Raw genomic sequence first — 26,675 nt, 5'->3', positions numbered from 1 at the left:
GAGACTACTCTGAACAATAATATGCCAGTAAGTTGGAAAGCTTAGAAAAATGGATACACTTACAGAAATATGCAACCTGTCATGACTGAAACATGAAGACAGAAAAACATGAAAGAGCAATTAAGGACATAAGAGTCAAAAATCAATAACCTCCCAACAAACAAAAGACTAGGTAGGCTTAGATGGTTTCACTGGTGAATCCTTCACAAACCCTTCCAAAAAAAACTGAAGAGGAGAGAAAATGTCTAAACTTGTTTTACAAGGCCAGCCTATCCTAATACCAAAGCCAGATAAGACTATCACAAGAAAATAAAAATATAGATCAATATCCCTAATGAAAATACATGCAGAAATTCTCAACAAAACATTAGCAAAGTGAATTCAACAGCACATTAAAAGGATCATGCATAATGAACAAGTGGGATTCATCATGGAATGTAATGATGATTTAATATATGCAAATCAGTAAGTGTGACACATCACATTAACAGAATGAAGACCAAAACCATATGATCATCTAAACAGATGCCAAACACTAGCATTTGAGAAAATCCAAGATCAGCCCTGGGATTTCTTTGGAAGGAATGGTGCTAAAGCTTAAACTCCAGTACTTTGGCCACCTCATGCGAAGAGTTGATTCATTGGAAAAGACCCTGATGCTGGGAGGGATTGGGGGCAGGAGGAGAAGGGGACACAGAGGATGAGATGGCTGGATGGCATCACTGACTCGGACGTGAGTCTCAGTGAACTCCGGGAGCTGGTGATGCACAGGGAGGCCTGGCGTGCTGCGATTCATGGGGTCGCAAAGAGTCAGACACAACTGAGCGACTGATCTGATCTGATCTGATCTGAACATCCTTACATGATAAAAACTCTCAACAAAAAAAATCTCAACATAATAAAGGCCAATATATGACAAGCCTACAGCTAACACCATACTTACAGTGAAAGGTTGAAACCTTTCCACTAAAATCAGGAACAAGAAAATGATGCTCATTCTCATCACTTTTATTCAACATAGTGGAAGTCCTAACCAGAGCAATCAGGCAAGAAAAAGAAATAAGAGCTGTCCAATTGGAAAAGAAGGGATAAAACTTTCCTTGTATGCACAGGATACAGGATATTATGTAAATGGGAAAACCTTAAGATTACACCAAAAAAGCATTAAAACTAAGAAAAGAATTCAGTAAAGTTGCAGGAGAAAAATCAACATGCAAAAATCAGTTGTATTTCTATATACACTGAACAATCTGAAAATGAAATAAAGAAAATGACTTGATTCAAAAAGAATAAGATACTTGGGAATAAATTTAACTAAGGGACTGAAACATCAATACATTGAAAACCAGAACATGCTGATGAAAGATACCAAAGAAAACACAAATGAATGGAAAGATATCTCATATTAATGGATTTAAAGAATTAATATTAAATAAAATGCCCATACTATCAAAAGCCATCTTTAGATTCAATACAATGGCGTCTTTTACAGAAGAAAAACAAATGCAACAATTTGTAAAGAACACAAAAGGTCCCAAATAGTCAAAGAAATCTTGACAAAGAAGAATAAAGCTGGAGGCATCATGTTTCCTGATTTCAAACTATATTAAAAAGCTTTAGTAACAATATAGCATGGTATTAACACAAAACAGACACAGAAACCAATGGACCAGAATCAAGAGCACAGAATAAACCCATGCATTCAGTCAGTAAGGGACCAAGTTGACAAGAGAACCAAAGAAAATCAGTGGGGAAAAGATAGTGTCTTCAACAAATGGTGTTGAGAAAACTGAATATACACTTGCCAAAGAATGAAAATGGATCTCTGTCTTATACCACTCACAATAACTAATCTTAATTGGATTAAATGCTTAATGTAAGACTTGAAGCCATTAAACTCCTAGAAGAAAACTTAAGGAAAAAGCTCCTTGATATTGGTCTTGGAAATGAGTTTTTTGTATGTGATATCAGAAACAAATGCAAAAATAAATTATTGGGACTTCATTAAGCAAGCATCTACACAGTAAAAAAAAAAAAAAGAAAAGATCCACAAAATGAAAAGGCAACGTAAAGAATAAGAAAAAATATTTATACATCATTTATCTGATATAGGGTTAATATGCAAAACATACAAGAAACTCATTCTACTCAACAGCAAGAAAAACACCAAACAACTCAAGTTTTAAAAATGGGCAAAGGAATTGAATAGATTTTTTTTTTCAAAGATATACAAATGACTAACAGTTCCATAAAAAGGTGCTTAACATCATTAATCATTGGGGAAATACAAATAAAAACCATAAGATATCACTCTACACCTGGTAGAATGGCTATTATAAGAAAGACCAAGAGATAAACAAGTGCTGGCAAGGACTGAAAAAGAGGGAACCCCTGTGCACTGGGGTAAAGAAATGTAGATTGGTACAACCACTATGGAAAACAGTATAGTGGTTACTCAAAAAATTAAAAGCAGAACTAGCATATGATCCAGCAACCCCACTTCTGGGTATATAGCTGAAGATAATGAAATTGGTATCTCAAAGAGATATTTATATCACAATGTTCACTGAAGCATTATTTACAATAGTCAATACATGTAAGTAACCTAAGTATCTGCCAATGAGTGAATGCATATACAAAATATAATACATATAAAAATAAATGGAATAGTACTTGTTTGTAAAAATGAAGGAAGGTCTGCCATTTGTGACAACATGGATCAACCCCATCGGCATTATACAATGGAATCATTGATACATGGACTCTTTTTTTTTTTCTTTTTTTGAAAGTGTATTTTTTTTTTTATTCTTCCAATTTTATTTTATTTTTAAACTTTACATAATTGTATTAGTTTTGCCAAATATCAAAATGAATCCACCACAGGTATACATGTGTTCCCCATCCCGAACCCTCCTCCCTCCTCCCTCCCCATACCATCCCTCTGGGCCGTCCCAGTGCACCAGCCCCAAGCATCCAGCATCATGCATCGAACCTGGACTGGCAACTCGTTTCCTACATGATATTTTACATGTTTCATTGCCATTCTCCCAAATCTTCCCACCCTCTCCCTCTCCCACAGAGTCCATAAGACTGTTCTATACATCAGTGTCTCTTTTGCTGTCTCGTACACCGGGTTATTGTTACCATCTTTCTAAATTCCATATATATGCGTTAGTATACTGTATTTATGTTTTTCCTTCTGGCTTACTTCACTCTGTATAATAGGCTCCAGTTTCATCCACCTCATTAGAACTGATTCAAATGTATTCTTTTTAATGGCTGAGTAATACTCCATTGTGTATATGTACCACAGCTTTCTTATCCATTCATCTGCTGATGGACATCTAGGTTACTTGTAAAAGAATGAAACTGGACCACTTTCTAACACCATACACAAAAATAAACTCAAAATGGATTAAAGATCTAAACGTAAGACCAGAAACTATAAAACTCCTAGAGGAGAACATAGGCAAAACACTCTCCGACATACATCACAGCAGGATCCTCTATGACCCACCTCCCAGAATATTGGAAATAAAAGCAAAAATAAACAAATGGGACCTAATTAACCTTAAAAGCTTCTGCACATCAAAGGAAACTATTAGCAAGGTGAAAAGACAGCCTTCAGAATGGGAGAAAATAATAGCAAATGAAGCAACTGACAAACAACTAATCTCAAAAATATACAAGCAACTCCTACAGCTCAACTCCAGAAAAATAAACGACCCAATCAAAAAATGGGCCAAAGAACTAAATAGACATTTCTCCAAAAAAGACATACAGATGGCTAACAAACACATGAAAAGATGCTCAACATCACTCATTATCAGAGAAATGCAAATCAAAACCACTATGAGGTACCATTTCACACCAGTCAGAATGGCTGCGATCCAAAAGTCTACAAATAATAAATGCTGGAGAGGGTGTGGAGAAAAGGGAACCCTCCTACACTGTTGGTGGGAATGCAAACTAGTACAGCCACTATGGAGAACAGTGTGGAGATTCCTTAAAAAACTGGAAATAGAACTGCCTTATGATCCAGCAACCCCACTGCTAGGCATACACACTGAGGATACATGGACTCTTAAGACCAAAACAAAACAAAACAGAACTCAGAAACAAGAGTAGATTGGGGCTGCTAGGGGTGGGGGGAGATGAGGTTGGGGAAATGGCACAAATTTCCAGTTTTAAGATGAATAAGCTCTAGGGATCTAATGCACAGCATAGTGACTATAGTTAATAATACTATATTGTACACCTGAAAGTTACTAAGAGAACAGATCTTACAAGGTCTCACCACACAAACACACACACAGAGTAGCCATCTGAGGTGATAGATGTGTTAACTAAATTATGGTATTCATTCACAGTATATACATATATCAAATCATCACACTGTATAGCTTTAACTTGCATAATGTTTTATGTCAATTGTATCTCAATATAATCAGGAAAATAAAAAGAGGAGACAATTATATCCTGATTTTCATGATGATATGCTGTAAACTTAAAGAAAATCAATGGAAAACTAGGGGAAAAAAAAAGAATCTAGAAAGGTAACTAGTTATATATAATAAGTGTAGGGAATCAATGACTCTCCTTATAAGCGGAGCACAGTTTTAAAAAAATAGAAATAAATCCATTTAATAAGAAAAACAGAAGAAAAGTAAATAACTCAAACAAATTCAGATATCTGAAAGACATGTAATTTGTTTTCAGAATAGATATAGTCAATATTTGAAGACTGGTGATTCTCCTAAATTAATATATTATTTTAATAAGATTATGATTAAAATACCAGTAAGAATTTTTTTATTTTGAGAATTGAAAGATGATACCAAAGCTCATACAGCTAATAGCATGTCACTATCTTGAAATTTTTGAGAAAAAAGAAGTAAAAAAGGCATCACTCATTCCAGATGTTAAAAACATTGTAAAGGTATAGTAATCAAAGACTTTAGTTCTAGAGAAGAAACAGACAAACAGAAAATGTATAATGAGAATCCTGAAATATACTACGATATATATATGATTTTAATATATGGTAAGGGTGACATTTTAAGAAATGGTTACTTCAATCAAAGCTGCTGGAATATAAGCACAATTTCAGGTGATTTAAAGACTTAAACACAAAAAAATTTATAAAATAATTCTGGAGGTGGTGGATAGGCAGAGCATAGAAGATTTTTACAACAGTGAAATATTATGTATGATACTATGGATGGTGAACACATGGCATTATACATTTTTTCAAATCTGTAGAATATACAATACCAGAGTGAACCCTAATGTAAACTGTAGACTCTAGATGATAATGATGTATCAATAGGTGCATCAATTGTAACAAATATACCCTGTTTTAGGATATTGACAATGGGAGGCCAAGAATTGTCTGGGGTCAGGGAGTCTACAGAAAATCTCTGTACCTTCCTGTTAAAACTAAAACTGCTGTTATAAAAATGTAAGCCATAAAGGTGGGAAAGATAAAATGATGTTGCATATTTCATAATCTTGGACATAAATTCCACTAAAACAAAACAAAAAATTTCAGAGTGAGAAAAACAGACTACCATAAATCAAGTTGAAGGACAAAATTAAATGACAAATTAATGTTCAATTTAAGCAACTGAAATGCATAAAATATACATATTTTATTAGCATACAAAGAGCTCTTAGAAATCAGAAAGAGACAAATAACAGAAAAGCCGCTGCTGCTGCTGCTGCTAAGTCGCTTTAGTCGTGTCCGACTCTGTGCGACCCCAGAGACGGCAGCCCACCAGGCTCCCCCGTCCCTGGGATTCTCCAGGCAAGAGTACTGGAGTGGGGTGCCATTGCCTTTTTCAACGCATGAAAGTGAAAAGTGAAAGTGAAGTCGCTCAGTCGTGTCTGACTCCTCGTGACCCCATGGACTGCAGCCTACCAGGTTCCTCCATCCATGGGATTTTCCAGGCAAGAGTACTGGAGTGGGGTGCCATTGCCTTCTCCAGAAAAGGCACTAGCAAAGAACAAAGAATTTGCTGTGTTTATGTAAAGAAAAAGGTATAGAAAAATATACGCATGTGTTTGTATGCATATCTGTGTCACATGTATGTACATACATGCACTTGTATATGAATAGATTTCTGAAATGACATTTTAAAAAGCTAACAGAAGTTACTTGTGGGAAGTAGAAACAGGATGGTTTCAAATTTTACTTTTTATTTCATACCTTTTCATGCTCTATATTTCTTATCTTAAAAATCATGAGTATATATTGCTTTTATAATTCAAAAACAAAACCTAGTAGAAACACATTACTTCTGGAGAACCCCACCAGAAAAATGCTGAGTATCCGAACCAGTATATTCATTTCTGTGGACCCTCTTCTCATTCACTGACATTACATGTTGAATACTATTATGGTGTTTAAAACATTAAAAAATAGAGTGTCTTAGTAAAATGCAGTAAAACTAGACATATGGAAGCTTACTAAATAAACATAGCACCATTTTACTTATCAACATTTTTTTTAATCCTTGAATTGTTTTTGAAATATACAGCAGAAATTGATTACTGAATTTTCATTTTGGCTCTTTAAAGTCATAACTAGAGAGTTTTGTCTTTCTCCTCTTTCCTTCTGGGGCTCTGAAATCAATCAGTTTCTGCCTTTCAAGGTCCATCACACTCAGTCTTCTCTCTTATGGATCCACTGTCTCTATCCTCAGCAGTTTTTCTTCCAGGAAACTGGGCTCTCTCCCTGCAATTTTAGCTATTAACAAGCAACAGTTGCATCAAAAGGAACTTGATCAGTTGCAGGCTCAGTAAACAAGCATGCAGACAAGGAACAATGACAGTAATTAATGTAAGGATCTGAGTCTGACCCATTAATAGAGTAATTTGAGATTCAGCAAATTGCATATTGTAGGGAGTATAAGAAGTTTTTCCTCAAAGATCCTGGATCAGGATGACACTGTTTCTCCAATAAATTGGGCAACCTAGAAGATATGGACAAATTTCTAGAAAAATACAATCTGCCAAGACTAAAGCAAGAGGAACAGATAATTTGAACAGGTTGATCATTAGAAGTGAAATTGAATTTTTAATTAAAAAAAATTCCCAGCAAACAAAAGTCTAGGACTGGACAGCTTAAAAGGGAATTCTAATAAGCATATAAAAAAGTTAATAATTATCCTTCTCAAACTATTCCAAAAGACTGAAGAAGATGGAATACTCCCAAATTCATTCTATGAGACCCTCATTACCCTGATAACCGAAACCAGATAAAGACACTAATGTAGATATAAAGATCTTCAACAAAATGTTAGCAAACTGAATCCAGTGATATAAAAAAGGATCATGCAGCATGATCAAGTTAGATTATTTCAGGGACACATGGATGGTTCAGTAATCACAAATCAGTCAATGTGACACATCACATTAACAAAAGAAGGGTAAAAATCTCATGATCATCTCAACAGACACAGAAAAAGCATTTGACAAAATTCAACATCCACTCATGATTAAAAACTCATATCAAAGTGGGTACAGAAGGAACATATCTCAAAGTAATAAAGACCATCTATGACATAGGCACAGCTAAAATCATACTCAATGATGAAAACCTGAAAGCCTTTCCTCCAAATTTAGGAATAAGGCAAGGATGCCCACTCCCAAGACAAGGATGCCCACTTTTACCACTTTAACAGTGTTGGAAGTCCTAGCCACAGCAAGCAGACAAGGAAAAAAAAAAAGGCATCCAAATTGGAAGAGAAGAAATAAAACCATTACTATTTGAAGATGACATGATACTATCTATATATAGAAAACCCTAAAGTCTCCACTAAAAAAATATTAGAATAAATAAATTCAGCAAAGTTGAAGGGTACACAATATATGGAAATTTGCTTTCTATACACTAATAATGAATCATCAGAAAGAGGAAACTAAAAAACATTCCTGTTTAAAACTGCATCAAAACGACACGTAGGAATAAACTTGACCAAGAAACTGAAAGACCTATAGACTGAAAACCATAATGCACTGATGAAGGAAACTGAATAAGATATAAAGAAATGGAAAGATATCCTGTACTCTTGGATTTGAAGAATATCATTAAAGTAGCCATAACTACCCAAAGCAATCTACAGATTTAATGAAATCCCTATCAAAATAGCCAAAATATTTTTCATAGAACTAGATCAAATCATCCTAAAACTCAAATGGAACTATAAAAAATTCCAAATTGCCAAAACAATCTTCAGAAAGGAGAACAAAGCTGGAGTTATCATCTTTACAGGCTTCAGTTCAGTTCAGTTCAGTCGCTCAGTCATGTCCAACTCTTTGCAACCCCATGAATCGCAGCACGCAGGCCTCCCTGTCCATCACCAACTCCTGGAGTTCACTCAAACTCATGTCCATCGAGTTGGTGATGCCATCCAGCCATCTCATCCTCTGTCATCCCCTTTTCCTCCTGCCTCCAATCCCTCCCAGCATCAGAGGCTTTTCCAATGAGTCAACTCTTCACATGAGATGGCCAAAGTATTGGAGTTTCAGCTTTAGCATCATTCCTTCCAAAGAATACCCAGGGCTGATCTCCTTTAGAATGGACTGGTTGGATCTCAGACTATACTTAATCTACAATAATCAAAACAGCATGATACTGACACAACACAGACATAAATCAATGGAACCGAATTAAAACCCCAGAAATAAACCCACAAACCTGCGGTCAATTAATCTATGACAAAAGAGGCAAGAATATACAATGGAGAAAAAGACTCTCTTCAATAAGTGGTGGTGGGAAAACTGGAGAGCTATACGCAAAAGAATGAGATTAGCATGAGATTCTTCACACCATATACAAAAAGAAACTTAAGTGAATTAAAGATGTAAATGTAAGACCTAAAACCATAAAACTCCTAGAAGAACACAGGCAGGATACTCTGACATAAATTGTAGCAATATTTCTCTTGGATCTGTCTCCTAAGGCAAAAGAAATAAAAGCAAAAATAAACAAATGGGACCTTATTAAATTTAAAAGCTTTTGCAGTGCGAAGGAAACTACATACAAAATGAAAAGACAATCTACAGAATGGGAGAAAATACTTGCCAAAGATATGACTGACAAGGGAGCTAATATCCAAAATAGATAAACAGCTCATAAAACGCAGTATCAAAAATGTCACCTAATCAAAATCTGGGATAAAGATTGGAACATACATTTGTGTAAGAAAGATATTCACATGATTAACAGGTGTGTGAAAAAATGCATAATATGGCCAATTATTAGAGAAATACAAATCCAAACAAAGAGATATCACCTCACAACTGTCAGAACGGCTGTCATCAAAAAGTCTACGATTAGTAAATGTTGACAAGGATGTGGAGTAAAGGAATCCCCTTGTACACTTTTGGTAGAAATAGGCATTGCTGCAGCCACTATGGAAAACAGTATGTAGGTTCCTTAAAAAACTAAAAATAGAACTACCATATAATCCAGCAATTCCACTCTAGGGTATATATCTGGAAAAAAAATCCCACAAATTCGAAAATATACATGCACCTCAATGTTCAAAGCAGATGTATTTAAAATAGCCAAATATGGAAGCAATCCAAATGTCCATCAACAGACAAGTTAATACGATGAGGTCATCTATACAATGGAATATGTCAGCCATAAGAAAGAATAAAATTCTGCCATTTGCAGCAACATGGATGGATCTAGAGAATAGTATACTTCATAAAATATATCAGACAGAGAAAGACAAATACTATATGAAATCATATGTATAAGCTAAAAGGTAAAACAAATAAATGTATATAGCAAAACAGAAACAGACTCACAGATACAGAAAATAAACGAGTGATTTCCAGTAGGGAGAGGGAAGGTAGGGGGAAAGAATAGGGGTAGGGGATTAAGACAGAGAAACTATTGTGTACAAAATATTTAGATAAGGAATAAGGATATAGTATTTAGCACAGGGAATTACAGTCATTATCTTATAACAGCTTGTAATGGAGTATATATGTAAAAACACTGATTTACTATGCTATACATCTGAAACAAATATTGTAAATCAACTATATTTCAGTTCTTAAAAAAATGACACTTTTTATAATGATCATAATGTCTTTCTGAACATTTAATTACATGGAAATTCCTATTCCATACATTTCAGTTAGCTCCTAAATGGTAAAAGAACATGTATATAAATGAAATAGAATTATGTCATTTAATTGCCTGCACTATACTGTTCATGCATTTCATTTCAGTCGCTCAGTCGTGTCCGACTCTTTGCGATCCCATGAACTGCAGCATGCCAGGCCTCCCTGTCCATCATCAGTTCCTGGAGTTTACTCAAACTCATGTCCATCGAGTCAGTGATGCCATACAACCATCTCATCCTTTGTCGTCCCCTTCTTCTCCCGCCCTCAATCTTTCCAACCATCAAGGTCTTTTCCAATGAGTTAGCTCTTTGCATCAGGTGGCCAAAGTATTGGAGTTTCAGCTTCAACATCAGTCGTTCCAAAGAACACCCAGGACTGATCTCCTTTAGGATGGAATGGTTGGATCTCCTTGCAGTCCAAGGGACTCTCAAGAGTCTTCTCCAACACCACAGTTCAAAAGTATCAATTCTTCTGAGCTCAGCTTTCTTTATAGTCCAACTCTCACATCCATGCATGACTACTGGAAAAACCATAGATGGACCTTTGTTGACAAAGTAGTGATTATCAAATATAGTATATTCTATTTTTCCTCATATCCATAAATTTTATCTTCCAGTATAGTGTCTGGCACATAAAAGTGTCCAAAACATACAGAATAAGTAAGTGCAAAGAAAAGACTGCTATTTACAAATACAGTATATCAGAATTGGAAAGGATCATAGAGGTTCCCAATCCATAAGAGTTCCGTAAGTCTCACCTATCCTAGCCCTAATCACCACCATAACTATTACTGTCATAGTCCTCAGTTTAGTGCAGTTCAGTGACTCAGTCGTTTCCGACTCTTTGCGACCCCATGAATCGCAGCCACACCAGGCCTCCCTGTCCATCACCAACTCCCGGAGTTCACTCAAGCTCATGTCCGTCAAGTTGGTGATGCCATCCAGCCATCTCATCCTCTGTCGTCCCCTTCTTCTCCTGCCCCCAATCCCTCCCAGCATCAGAGTTTTTCCAATGAGTCAACTATTTGCATGAGGTGGCCAAAGTATTGGAGTTTCAGCTTCAGCATCAGTCCTTCCAATGAACACCCAGGACTGATCTCCTTTAAGATGGACTGGTTGGATCTCCTTGCAGTCCACGGGATTCGCAAGAGTCTTCTCCAACACCACAGTTCAAAAGCATCAATTCTTCAGCACTCAGCTTTCTTCACAGTCCAACTCTCACATCCATACATGACCACTGGAAAAACCAGTCTTGACTAGACGGACCTTTGTCAGCAAAGTAATGTCTCTGCTTGCTAATATGCTATCTAGGTTGGTCATCGGAGAAGGCAATGGCACCCTACTCCAGTACTCTTGCCTGGAAAATCCCATGGACGGAGGAGCCTGGTAGGCTGCAGTCCATGGGTTCGCTACAAGTCGGACACGACTGAGGGACTTCCCTTTCACTTTTCACTTTCATGCATTGGAGAAGGAAATGGCAACCCACTCCAGTGTTCTTGCCTGGAGAATCCCAGGGACAGGGGGGCCTGGTGGGCTGCCGTCTATGGGGTCACACAGAGTCGGACACGACTGAAGTGACTTAGCAGCAGCAGGTTGGTTATAACTTTCCTTCCAAGGAGTAAGCGTCTTTTAATTTCATGGCTGCAATCACCATCTGAAGTGATTTTGGAGCCCAAAAGAATAAAGTCAGCCGCTGTTTCCTCATCTATTTCTCATGAAGTGATGGGACCAGATGCCATGATCTTAGTTTTCTGAATGTTGAGCTTTAAGCCAACGTTTTCTCTCTCCTCTTTCACTGTCATCAAGAGGCTTTTTAGTTCCTCTTCACTTTCTGCCATAAGGGTGGTGTCATCTGCATATCTGAGGTTATTGATATTTCTCCCAGTAATCTTGATTCCAGCTTGTGCTTCTTCCAGCCCAGCGTTTCTCATGATGCTCTCTGCATATAAGTTAAATAAGCAGGGTGACAATATACATCCTTGACGTACTCCTTTTCCTATTTGGAACCAGACTGTTGTTCCATGTCCAGTTCGAACTGTTGCTTCCTGACCTAGCAAATGGTAATTCAGTTTTACAGGGAATACTCCATTGATGTTAAATCCTCCAATCTAAGAAATCAGTCCATTCCAGTTTCAGATGTATCCTTGGCCTCTGAATATCGACATTTGAGGGAAAAGTACAATTTCCTTACATTTTCACCAGATTTGTTTTTTGCCAGAGATAGAGGATATTTACTGTTACTGATCTTCTTCATACTATAAAGTCTTTATTGTTTTATTTGCCTTTTTAAAATTTCAAATCCCCTGTTTTTCAGTTCCAAGTTTTCCTAATTAGATCAGCACATCTCTAAGTAAATATTTTATTCCCGATTTTTGTGAGGTACATTCTCACCCAAAAGTCCACTATTTACTGAAGTATACTTGATTTACAATGTTTCAGGTGTACAGCAAAGTGATTCAATTATACACATACACGTATTCTTTTTCAGACTTTTTCCATTATAAGTTATTAGAAGGTATTAAATGTAGTCCCCTGTGCTATATGATAGGTCCTTATTTATCTATTTTCTATATAGTACTGTGTATATATTAAATCTAAATCCCTGATTTATCCCTTCCCTTCTTTCCCATTTGATAACCATAAGTTTGTTTCCTAAGTTTGTGAGTCTATTTCTATTTGAAAATAAATTCCTTTGTATAATTTTCTTAGATTTCACATACAGAGGATATAACATGATACTTGTCTTTCCCTGTCTGGAAAATCTTCTACTCTTGAATTTGATTCAGTGGACTAAATAATGCTCAAACTCATGCAACTAGTAATTGGCAGAATCAAGATTAACCAGTAGAGATAGGATCAAAACATCTGTGTTTTTAAAAAACTTTCCCAGGGTAAGTGTGAAGAACCACCACCTTACTAATTTGATCCATAGTTTGGAAAATCAGATCCCATTCCTGAAATACACAGTCAACTAGTCATTTAACCATGTATTTTGCTTTTTTTTCTCCACAAAGTTTCAACTTTTAGAAAATTAGATAAAAATGTAAGCCAAAGCCTTGAGTTCTTAAGGATTAAGTTCCGGGAAATACAGAACATATTTCATTTTTATGCACTGCAAACTCTCTTGTGCCTACCTATGTTTATCTTTTATACCAAATTCAAGGAAAATATTTAACATAAATGGTGTATAATTGAGTTCTTTTAGCTTATCTTGCAATAGCAATCCTTCTGGATGCTGTCTATAAGCAAGGGCATAATTATAACTTTCTTCATTTAATTCATAAACATTATTCAGTGCCGATTACATGCAAAGAGTAATTTGAGCCCGTTTTACCTGCAAGAAAAGTATGTTTTGGAAACTTTATGCAAGAATGGAAAAATAAAAGGAGCCTACAATAGGATTTTATGTTTCACCTTCCTTCCTTTCAGAAGCTCAAAGAGAAGAAAACATATATAAAATCCTTTTATTGATGGGCTGAAATAAGAGTACACACCCTGAATAAGTTTTATTACATGTAAAATGTATGAAAATTGTCTAAATATATGGGCAATGAATACAGAAAAGATGTGATAAAAATGTACTGATGATCTGTATACCACATGTTGTTGTTGTTCAGTTGCTAAAGCATGTTTGATTCTTTTGCAATGCTATGGATTGCAGGCCACCAGGTTCCCCTGACCATGGGATTTTCCAGGCAAGAATACTGGAGTAGGTTGCCATTTCCTCCTCCAGAGGATCTTCCCAACCCAGGGACTGAACCTCTCTCCTTCACTGGCAGGCAGATTCTTTACCACCGAACCACATGGGATGCCCAGAACATATATGTACATAAAAAGACAGTGCTATTGCTGAATTGTGTTCCCCGGAAAGATACATTCAAATCTTAAGACTCAACACCTATGAGTGACCTTATTTTGGAAATTGTTAATCAAATTAAGATCAAGTCATGCTGAATCCAACATGAGTGTATCCTTACAATAAGAGAAGAGACAAAGACACACAAGGAGAAAACCATGTGATGAGGGAGGCAGAGATTGGAGTGATGAGTTTATAAACCAGTAAATGCCAAGGAACATCACCATCACAGAAGCTAAGAAAAAGGCATAGAGCAGATTCTCCCCAATGCCATCAAAACAGTATGCCCCTGTGGACAATTCAACTTCAGACTTCTAGTGTCAAGGATTGCGAGATAATACATTTTTGTTAATTTAAATCACCCAGTTTGTGATATCTCTTACAGAAATGTTAACAGAGAACCAAACTGCCTATTCACTTTTATCTTTCCAGTGAAATATCAAATCAGTTTCTCAGATTAAATAAATACCTGATCAATGTATATATAAAAGATATTTAATACAAATGAGAAAATTCATCAAATCATTCTTCCCTGCACATGAGATATTTCTCCAAATAACAGTGGTTGATAAGAAGTCAAAATTTTAGGGCAGGCAGTGATTCCATGAATATCCAAGTAAACTTTCTTAAAAAATTTGGAATATACATAGTTTTCATGAGGCTAAAATGTTAACAACAATTTTTTAAAAAATATTTTTTAATGATTATTTTTGGATAAACTATATTTTACATGTTTAAAAATAAACTTTAAAATTGCTCATTGGGAAACTTCAATGTGAATAAAATTTACTAGAAGTACAACAAACATGATGCAAAAGAAATTTGGCATGAGTATAATGGATAAATTCATTATTGCTTTTGCAAGAGTTCAGTTTACTACTATAAGGAAACCTGTTTACATTCATTTTGCAAAAAGTAGAAAAACTGCATCAACTACTTATTGAATTATACAAGTGTTAGGCAGCTAAGCTATTTACTTACATTATCAGTCCCATTTAACCCTTATAATTATTATTCTCAAATTTAAAGATGTACAAATTGAGGGACAAAGACAATCAATAATCTGCCCAAGTTAACACAGTTGGTGGGGGTGGCACAGTTGTGGTTTGTCAATCTGTCCTAGGAATTTGTGTTCTTGAATAGCAAGCTTGTAAGTCATACCCACTATGTTCTGACTGCCTTTCTAACTACTAAATTTTTTTATAAAACATAATTTGCAAATAAACCTTAAAATATGTGAAATGAGTCAGCCCTTTTGATTAGAATTATAAATATCTGTGGCTTATTAATGACACGGTCAAATATAGAATGCAATTCAAAGAGAAAAAAGAGCTGGTTTTTAATATAATGTGGAAGGAAGATAAATTACAGCTATAAGGCATTGATATGATGCTGTGATTAAAGAATAACTGAAGACCAAAATAAGATATGACATGTGGGTAAGTTAAAAAAGGAAATATCAGAGAAAGAAACTCAACAACAGGTTGCTTATATGGAAGCATTGTTTATGGGAACTATTTTCATTAATTGAGCAATGGGTCAATTTGAAATATTTTCTTAAATAGGTAAATTATATCTACCAAATTAAGAGAAGATTTACATCATGATTAAAATGTAATTCTAAGAAAAGAATTTTTAGAAACAGTCACTGAATAAAAGGGTAAAGAAATATCTCCCTAACTCCTGACAGCTGTTATAGTATATTGGTTTACTGAAGGAAGCAATGAAATCTATTTCTTTGAAGATCCTTAAAAAGAGAAGGCATACATTATCAGCAGTTCAGAAAGGTTTAGGTGTCTCTCTGCCAGAAGGCAACCAGTGGATAATCACTTATGGTTCTATAAAGCCTAGTGACTGCATAATAATGCTATTCTTATAACTATGAGGAAAGGGCAACACAGCTGCTTTTTCTTTTCTTTGGTGATCAGGATTTGCTATCCAAAAAGTTGCAGAATAATTTGAATGTAATTAGATGAAATTTTCCCCAGCAGAAAAGCAAAAATTAATTTTGACTCTAGTTACTGAAAGAAAACTCAGAAGCTCCACACTGGGGTTTTTAAACATTTATGGTCTCCTTCACTTAGAAAGCAGTCCTTTATGTTCAACTTAAAAAGCAAACTCATTTGCTGGATGACCTTAGGCCTATGAGTTGAATTAACGGTAAATTAAAAATTCTGAACATCTCTACAGTTTCTTTGTTTGTATAAAATGCTTGGAGAAATTCAATTTTACTGCATTCTACTCAAGTTTTTATGAGTTTACCTTTATTTCATTTCATATTATTTACATAATCCTTTATTTTTCATGGAAGTGGAGAAGACAGATTCCTTATATTTATTATTTTTTTCTTTATAATGCAGTCAATTTCTTTCCAAGCAAATCCCCTTTAGAGGGTAATGCAATTAATTTCAGTTTTGAAGAAGGAACTGTGGTCTACAATTCTTGGTCTGCTATTTTTGCAGGAGCAATAAGAGCTGTTGTGAAAGTAATGAAAGTTCAATGGGATTTTGGGATGGATGATTCTCACAAAATATAAAGCTGCTAGGGACGTAAAATCACTGCAGATGGTGACCGTAGCTATAAAATTAAAAGATGCTTATTCCTTGAAAGAAAAGCTATGACAAACCTAGCCAGTATCTTAAAAAGCAAAGACATTACTTCTCTAACAAAGGTCCGTATAGTCAAAGCTATGGTTTTTCCAGCAATCGTGTACGGATGTTAGAGTTGGATGGTCAAGAAGGCTGAATGCCAAAGAATTGATGCTTTTGAACCGTGGTGTTGGAGAGGACTCTTGAGAGTCCTTTGGACTGCAAGGAGATCAAATCAGTCCATCCTAAAGGAAATCAACTCTGAATATTCATTGGAAGGACTGATGCTGAAGCTGAAGCTCCAATACTTTGGTTACCTGATTTGAAGAGCCAACACATTAGAAAAGACCCTGATGCTTGGAAAGATTGAAGGCAGGAGGAGAAGGGGAAGACAGAGGACAAGATGGCTAGATGGCATCACAGACTCAATGGACATGAGTTTGAGCAAGCTCTGGGAGATGGTGAAGGAGAGGGAAGCCTTGTGTGCTACAGTCCACTGGGTCACAAAGAGTCAGACACGACTGAGTGACTGCACAACAACAGGGATGTAAAGGGATGACCTCCCAAGATTTTAGAGCACTTTAGAATATTTGTTTAAAATAACCAGGAAATGCAAAAATTTCAAAAAAATTACATATGGTATAAAATGAAAGTGAAGTGTCTCAGTTGTGTCTGACTCTTTACGACCCCACGGACTGTAGCCTACCAGGCTTCTCAGTCCATGGGATTTTCCAGGCAAGAGTACTGGAGTGGGTTGCCATTTCCTTCTCCAAGGGATCTTCCCGACCTGGGTCGGGATCAAACCCGGGTCTCCCGCATTGCAAGCAGACGTTTTATCCTCTGAGCCACCAGGGAAGCCCTCTATATGGTATAGATACTTTTAAAATAAATAGAAAATAATTCTAACTTCATAAGTAACTTTAGTATTTGTAGTTATATATGTGTCCAAGAGAGATGTAAAGAGCCCTGTTTTTAAACTTGGGTACTTAATTGCTATTATTTAATTGTTTTTGTATTTAGGGATATAATGAGTCCTATATACTATATAGTACTCCAGGTTAGGGTAAAAGCAGCTTACAATAATTTTATACATGAAATAGTGCTCAGGGGAAAAAACAGGAAGGGATAAATAGTTATGATAGAAAAAGTATTAAAAATATGTTTTATTTTTTCTAAAACATAATTATATTTGTTTTTATATACTTAATAATATAAAACTCATAGCACATATATTTCATTACTTGCCTCCAAAAAATTGTTGACATCCTCTGTGGCCATCTGTCAAGGTAGTCATTCCTTTGTGTTTGATAAAATTAGAGGAGGATTATACTTCTACGGACTGATGAAGGAAAATATTCCGTGTTCTTGTCTTCTGGTGTTTATTTCCCTGGTCCTGTTAAAAGGAAAATAAGCATAAATTTTAGACAGATATCCAGTTATTCTACATTTTTTTAGATTTATATTTAAGAACATTTTGTGATTCTTAATTAGGTCTCATTAAGAATCACAGAGTTTTAGTCTTACACACAGGACTTGCTAAATATATAACTCCAGGTAAGAAAGAGCTATATCAGATGACTCAATCCCCGTATCTTTCAGGATAGGAAACTGAAATCCAGACAGGTTAAACAACTCAACCATTTTTACAATCAAATGGTGGCAGGGCCAACACAAGAAACCAATTCTTATCATTTCAAGTTTAGGGCTCTTTCCTCTAGTTGTTTCCCAGTAGGCAGAACAGAAAACTCTCTGGAAGAGGGAAGAAGATAGAGAATAGTATTATTATCATGACCAAGCTAAGTTTCTCAGCCCTAATAATGAGAGAAAAATCTAGAAAGAAAAAACATCATAGTTAAATAATATTTAGGTTATTAATTCAAGTACAGCATGTACTCAATGGATATCTATTTTAAAGTACAATCAAGATTATTTGGTTTAAAATGACCAGTTACCATTTAATTTCTCAGTTTCATCTAGTTATGATCATTTATTTTTTCTCATCTTTGGTACTATAGCCATCTATTATCCACAGAGCAAAAGAGGGTCCTTTTTATTATCTACAGTGCAACATATCAATATTTTTAAAAAGAAAATTGGACTTTAGACACTCTTAGTCAAAATCCTTCAAAGATACCCTAGAGCATCCATGATAAAATCCAAAGCATTACATTGCCTTAAATGATTGGGCACCCTCTGATACCTATCCTAACATACTTCTCCTTGCCGGGCATCCAAATCCTAGTTTATAAATATGCTAATGGCACCCCACTCCAGTACTCTTGCCTGGAAAATCCCATGGACCAAGGAGCCTGGGGGGCTACAGTCCATGGGGTTGCTAAGAGTCGGACATGACTGAGTGACTTCACTTTCACTTTTCACTTTCACGCATTGGAGAAGGAAATGGCAACCCACTCCAGTGTTCTTGCCTGGAGAATCCCAGGGATGGGGGAGCCTGGTGGACTGCCGTCTATGAGGTCGCACAGAGTCAGACACGACTGAGGTGACTTAGCAGCAGCAGCAAGCACACTTTCAGTTTAGGTCTTTGACCCTGGTCCTTCCTCAGACTGGAACACTTCTCCACACAGCCACATGCCTGTTCCCAATGTCTGAAATATTCTTTTCTCTGACAGCAACATCACATGTTTCAAGAATTTACTCAAACGTCACCACCCAGAGAGGTTTTCTTTTATTACTAGCTAAACAACTTTTCCACCCTCCATCACTCACCCCTCTCCCTACTGATCCTCATTTTCTATACCATACATGCTTCAGTTCCAGGCAGAGTACTTTCTAGATATTATACAACCCAACATAATCCCTAAGGGATCAGATAGGTCTTGTAATTAAGTATTGAGTTTTTATAGGTAATATGGTAAACGTACTATAATTATGCACTCTCTCTCCTGACTCTGCTGCTGCTGCTGCGTCGCTTTAGTCGTGTCCGACTCTGTGCGACCCCATAGACAGTAGCCCACCAGGCTTCCCCGTCCCTGGGATTCTCCAGGCAAGAACACTGGAGTGGGTTGCCATTTCCTTCTCCAATGCATGAAAGTGAGAAGTGAAAGTGAAGTCACTCAGTCGTGTCCGACTCTTAGCGACCCCATGGACTGCAGCCCACCAGGCTTCTCCATCCATGGGATTTTCCAGGCAAGAGTACTGGAGTGGGGTGCCATTGCCTTCTCCCTCCCGACTCTGAGTACCCTGAAATAAAATGTCAATATCTTTAAAAGCAAAACATATATTCTAAGTGATATTTATAAAAAGGCAACAAATAGTTATTAGTTTTACTACTCAACAAATTAATATTAGGTCAGGTTTTATCTTTATGAGTTGCAAAAACTTTGTTTCAGAGCTTTTGGATTTTAGAATCGCAGGTAAAGAATTGTGGAATATAATATATATTTATTTATTTATTGCCTGTCTCCTTTAAGTAATGTAAGCTTACAATACCAATTTTTTTTTTCATGCTGCATGCCCAGTGGCTAACAGATAAGTACTCAAAAATATTAGATGAAAGGGTAAGTAATCCTCTGTAAAGATTAGTTTTTATTCTTAATATTATAAATAAATCCTATTCTATAATAATAATATTCTTCTCAATTGAAGGAAAAGTTGAAAAAATTATTTTGAAAGACTCTTAAAATGATTTCTTCTTGTATAGTTGATTGAAAGAAAAAAATATGATAACATTTAGATAAAACAACAGGAAACAACACCTGAGCTCAACAGAATTCCAGAAATCTAGGTGCTTCTTTGTGTTCCCATTTTCTATTTAACTACTTATCTATTTATCACTTAACCATTCATCTTCCATCTATCTACCTTTTTCTCTTTGATTTAGATATTTCACCATTCTTGACCCAACACATTATCTCTAAAATGAGAGGGCAGAACTCAATCTTTAGTAGTTCCACGATTTTACTAAGTTAAATAACTGAGGCAGTAATCACTCTGACTATCCCAGAAGTTGACTGGCTCATCTCAAAGACATATAATCTTGTTTATCTAACCTACAATTAAAAAACAGAAACTAGTTTTTACTTAAATTTAAGCATGTATGTTTAACTCAAATGAAGTGACACACTTGTCAAATAACCACTTTATGTCACAGATACAGAATACTCAACTTTTGTGTAAGTTTCTGCTGAAGAGTATGCCTAATAATAACAAATATTTATTTAGCATTTACTGTGTGCCAGGTATTATTCTAAGTTCTTACATTATATTATTAAACTTAAAACATCTGTACTAGCTAGATACCAATATCAACCCCCTGTGGTAGCCTGGATTACTCCTCCTTTTCCCTACCATGTGACCACAGGAGGTGCATATATACCTCTCTGCTCTTTGAGTTTGGAACTGGCCACATGCCTTGCTTTGACCAAATGGGGTAACAGCAGACAACACACAAGCAGAGCCTTGAAATATGTATGCTTTAGCAACTTGGTTTCTTCCTTGCTATCTTGCCTTAGTCTCTGAGGAAAAAATGTTTCAGGTAGCTACAGGTCCAAGGAAGATGAGACATGAGGCACAGACCCAGATGCATCTTCCACTTGAACCCACATCTGGTTGAGTCCAGTCTGGATCAGACCTACTCCTCTTACCCACAGATTTCTGAGCAAGAACTAAATGCTTATTGTGGCATGCCAGTGAGATTTTCGTGGTGGTTTGTAGTACAGCAAAAGCTCACTGATAAACTTCCTCTTTATAGACAGCAAAAATAAGGGTCAGAGATCAATTTGTCCAAACTTTCATAGCCAATAAAGTGGGAGAGCTAGATATGAAGCCATGCAAGTCTAGTTCAAAGGTCTATACTCTTAAGTCTCTATGCTATATTGCCACTGCATTAAATTCGCTGTATCATGAGATATTAAGCCATTAATTAATATGGCAGTGGGTGATTTGGCACATTAAAATTCATAATTGTAAATTTATCTAATTGTCAGTGGACAAAGATGTCCTGCAGCTTTCAGTATAATATTTCATTTTGAGACATTAATAGATATAAAATAAATGTACTTTCTGAAGTCAGATTAATAAGACTACACATCTCATGATGTAGCTTCTCAAATCACCCTGGCACTGAACAGTGGCTCTCAGTACTGATAGCTCTACTGCGTGATTCTACTCTCTGACTTTGGCTGACCTTTTCAGGCATGCATCAGTGATCCAAGCTGAATTTCTATTTTAGTAGCCTGAAATTTGGATGTGTGAGCGGGAGCCCTCATCAAGTGCTCTACTCTAGGGAAAGATGAAATCCCCAGAGCTACCCTTGTTTCTTTTCTTCCTGCCTGTCAAATGCATGATACTTTAGTATCTTCCCAGGCAAATGCCCTTTTTAAGTAAGTTTGCCAAACTGTTTTTCTTGTTGCAACCAAAAGAAATTTAACCAAAATAAAGTTTATAAATCCATTGTTCTTTATCTTGTAACTTAAAAGTGCAGAAGAAGGGCTTATTAAAAAGACCGAATAAAGCTTGCATTTTTTTTTATGCTGTTGAAGTAATTTCACAATCATAGTTATGGATTGTGTGCCTGCTGATACAAGTTAAATATTCTTCTATATTTTAAAAACTAGGGCTCATGGACCCTAAAGGATCTGTGGATAGATCTACATTTTATTAAAACTGCAAAAGTAGATTTCCTTTGGAAACCTACATATTTTCCATATTTAAATACATTTTGTTTATAATGTATTTAATTAGCTTTCTACATTCCTTTTGATAATGAAAAGCAAATTAACATATGGGATTATTTTTGATTCACTCAAATTATTTATGAGACTCAAATCTATTCCAGATATTGTTTTAGATACTGAAGATACAACAGTGATGAAACAAAGTCTCTGCCCTCATAAAGGAATAAGAAAGAATATGAGGGATATAATTTTAAAATTTCATAGCACTATTAGTAATGAATTTGATACATCTATAGAGTAAGGAGATGAGAGTAGCTTAAAAGTGTGAAAGTATAAAGGTAAAATGCCTGTGAAAGTTTATTAGCGATCTTTAATCTATACCTAATCTTCAAGGGGAATATATCATCATATATAGGAAATTCTGCAAGAAATCATATGTATGAGTAAACAACAGAGTACAACCATCAACACTGTTGCAACATAAAATGCAATGTTTTATATGCTTTTTACTTTACCAGTGATTTCATATTGACTACCACAATGGAGCCTCTCAGTACTTCTTACAGAGGAGCGGGAAAGAAAATGGAGCCTCAGAAGTTTGAGAAACTTCAGAACTTTGTGTAGTGGTAGAACCAACCATGGGCTTCCCTGGTGGCTCATACAGTAAAGAATCTGCCTGTAGCACAGGAGATCTGGGTTCAATCCTTGGGTTGGGAAGATCCTTTGGAGAAGGGAATGCATACCTACTCCAGTGTTCTTGCCTGGAGAAACCCGTGGACAGAGGAGCCTGGTGGGCTACAGTCCATGGGGTCACAAAGACTCAGACATGACTGAGTAACTAAGCTTTGCATACAGCACAGAACCAACTAGGAGGGGCATCTCTGGTGGTTTGGTGGTAAAGAATCCGTCTGTCTATGCAGGAGACATGGGTTCAATCCCTGGGTCAGGGAGGTCCCCTGGAGATGAGAACAGCAACGCACTCCAGTATTCTTGCCTGGAGAATCTCTTGCACAGAGAAGCCTGGTGGGCTATCGTCCATGGGGTCACAAAGTAGCTGCTACTGCTACTGCTACACTCCAGTTGTGTCCGAATCTGTGCGACCCCATAGATGGCAGCCCACTAGGCTTCCCATCCCTGGGATTCTCCAGGCAAGAACACTGGAGTGGGTTGCCATTTCATTCTCCAATGCATGAAAGTGAAAAGTGAAAGTGAAGTAGCTAGATGTGACTTAATGACTAAACAACAAGAACCAACTACAGCCTGGTTTCCAAGTTTCCTAGCTTTTGTTTCCATTATTGATGCTTTTGAACTATGGTGTTGGAGAAGACTCTTGAGAGTCCCTCGGACTGCGAGGAGATCCAACCAGTCCATCCAAAAATCCGTCCTGAATATTCATTGGAAGGACTGATGCTGAAGCTCCAATACTTTGGCCACCTGACTCGAAGAACTGAATCAATGGGAAAGACCCTGATGCTGGGAAAGATTGCAGGTGGGAGGAGAAGGGGACAACAGAGGATGAAATGGTTAGATGGCATCACTGAAGCGATGGACAGGAGTTTGAATAGGCTCCGGGAGTTGGTGATGGACAGGGAAGCCTGGCGTGCTGCGGTCCATGGGGTTGCAAAGAGTCGGATGTGACTGAGCAACTGAACTGAACATCATCTTAACAAAAGACAATTAGTTTCACAGCAGGCAGTGTTGAAATTTCCTTTTATTTACTTTTGTGAGCTACTTGTGAAGTGGGACAAAGAAGCAACATTACTGGGGTTACACAGAAGCTGCTGGTAACAAGTTGAACATCTTTTGTCACCAGGTATAAGCTCAAATCACTTTGGGACAGCATGAGAGAACTGGTAGGAGTTGGAGGAGTTTGAGAATGTAATACTATAGCTGATTTTCTCTACCATTAGATTTAACATAGAGCAGAGGCTGGCAAATTTCAACCAGTGAACAAATCTGGTTTGCCACCTTTTTTGTATGCCCCCTTGCCCCACCCCCAAGCCAAGAATAGTATTTATATTTTAAACATTTCAAAAAGCATCACTACAACAAAAATTCACAACACCTGAAAATTATATGGAATTTAAATTTCAGTGTCCATAAATAAAGCAGAAACACTATGCTCATTTATTCATGTATCACCTGTCACTGCTTTCAAAATGCCCCAATAGCAGTTGAGGACCTGCTGGTCAGCCAAGTCTAAAATGTTTACTATCTGGCCTTTAACAGAGTTTGCTGATCTCTGATCTAGACGGTCAGAGAATTTTCCAAGGAGATCATAATTTTAGAGGCAGTAATAATATGTTTACAACTTTAAGAAATTAATAACTGTAGAGTTATTGGAATTAATGGAATGATTTGAGAGCACCTAAAGCATATGATTCAATGACTATACTAGAGACCTGATAAGCATGCTTGTATCTTAGCCACTCTGGCAGCTGATCACTTGGATGACCTCCTTTGCCCCATGCTGTTTGTGATTATTACAGAGGTTTAAATTGTTTAACTACTACTCCTACATTTTTAAATTTGCTGTCTCATAGATTGTTGGTTTAAGACAGCAAGTACAAAGAAACTTCTGGTGACATATAATCAATGAGTAAAAACAGTGTGGAAACAGTGACAGATTTTATTTTCTTGGGCTCCAAAATCACTGTGGATGCTGACTGCAGCCATGCAGTTAAGAGACGCTTGCTTCTTGGAAGAAAAGCTATGACAAACTTAGTGTATTGAAAAAGCAGGGATAACACTTTGCTGACAAATTTCCATACAGTTAAAGCTACGGTTTGTATAGTGGTCATGTATGGATGTGAACGTTGGCCCAGAACGAAGGCTGAGCACTGAAGAATGGATGCTTTTTAACTGTGGTGTTGGAGAAGACTCTTGAAAGACCCTTGGACCGCAAGGAGATCAAACCAGTCAATCTGAAAAGAAATCAATCCTGAATATTCACTGGAAGGACTGATGCTGAAGCTGAAGCTCCAACACTTTGGCCACCTGATGTGAAGAGCCAATTCATCAGAAAAAGGCCCCCATGCAGGGAAAAATTGAGGGCAGGAGGGGAAGGGGGTGACAGAAGATGAATGGTTGGATGGCATCACAGACATAATGGACATGAATCTGAGCAAACTCTGGGAGATAGTGAAGGACAAGGAAACCTGGTGTGCTGCAGACAACGGGGTCACAAAGAGTTGGACACAACTTAGTGACTGAACAATAACAATAACAACAAAAATCACTGAGGGAGCTTTCCTGGTGGCTCAGTGGTAAAGAACCTGCTTGCCAATGCAGGAGATGCAGATTTGATTCCTGGGTCAGGAAGATCCCCTGGGATGGCAACCCACTCCTGGAAAACCACATGGACAGAAGAAGCCAGGTGGGCTATAGTCCATGTGGTCATAAAAAGGTCAGACATGACTTAGGAACTAAACAACAACAGTGCCAACAATTAATGAGGAGCATAAAAATCCTATAAATCCTGTCAGTCAGTCAGTTCAGCCGTCATATCTGACTCTTTGGACTCCATGAACTGCAGCACGCCAGGCCTCCCTGTCCATCACCAACTCCCGGAGTTCACTTAAACTCATGTCCATTGAGTCGGTGATGCCATCAATCCTGTAAATTTACCTTAAGATGACTGTCATCAAATCTGTAAGTTGCATTTATCTAATCAAAAGTAACCCCTAGAAGACGCAAATATTCTAAGTCAGTATAAAAAAGAATATGGTGAGGATCATATTCAAAATTTTCTTGAGCAAAATTTTCTCTGATTTAGCAATTAAAATCTGCTGATATTAAAAACAGATTTACAGGCTTCATAGAAGTTTTATGTAATAGTTTTCTAAACTTTATGCTTTTGTAACTTATCATATTTAGAAATGTTATTTCTCTGAATGTTCACTATAGAGGTCCAATTCCCCTTGATTTGTAATCATACCTCATAAAGCTTTGGGTTTTGATCTGATTTTTAATAATAAAGTTTCCTAACATTTTTTGTAACTGAAAACAATGACATTTCTTGAAAAATTTAACACTTATTTTAAAAATGTTGATAAACACTCTATCAAAGATTAGGAAAAATAAGTGATAATATTTATTCACTCTACATATTCATTCATTATTTCTCCGGTAAACAGACGAGTAGAAACTCTTTGCCAGCCTTGTAGAAAAAAAGAGATAAACGATAGTTTTTGTTTTCAAGGAGGTTACAGGCAAGTACCTAGAAAAGTGAAAAGTATACAGATTTTTGAGATTTAGTCTGTTAACTTCTTTAATAGATATGAGCTGCTCACAGATGTAAAGAAGCTGCAACTTTATACCTAGAGCAAAAATGAACTCAGTTTCTGGTGGTGAAAACAGAAGAGAAACTATCTTTTCAAAAAGGATGCACTTTAGCTACAGAAATAAGGCAGGCAGGGTCAAGTGAATGTTTACCTAGAAAAAACAATAT

The 26,675-nt window shown here is 36.6% G+C and overlaps 1 protein-coding gene across 13 annotated transcripts in view; it reads right to left on the bottom strand.

The window, feature by feature from the left end:
• The window catches only part of MBD5 (methyl-CpG binding domain protein 5), a 488,069-nt gene that overhangs the window by 249,031 nt on the left and 212,363 nt on the right, over positions 1-26,675 (bottom strand). For all 13 annotated transcript variants that reach the window (XM_086352266.1, XM_086352333.1, XM_086352261.1 and 10 more), the window contains one exon: positions 17,835-17,982. The gene's annotated coding sequence lies outside the window, so the exon portion shown is untranslated. The remainder of the gene's footprint in view (positions 1-17,834; positions 17,983-26,675) is intronic.

Source organism: Bos grunniens, chromosome 2, assembly GCF_055505025.1.
Source record: "Bos grunniens cultivar Pamir isolate PY7600 chromosome 2, Bosgru_T2T1.0, whole genome shotgun sequence".
Lineage (NCBI taxonomy): Eukaryota > Metazoa > Chordata > Mammalia > Artiodactyla > Bovidae > Bos > Bos grunniens.
The sequence above is the reverse complement of the archived record's forward strand: the minus strand, read 5'-3'. Positions and strand labels throughout refer to the sequence as shown.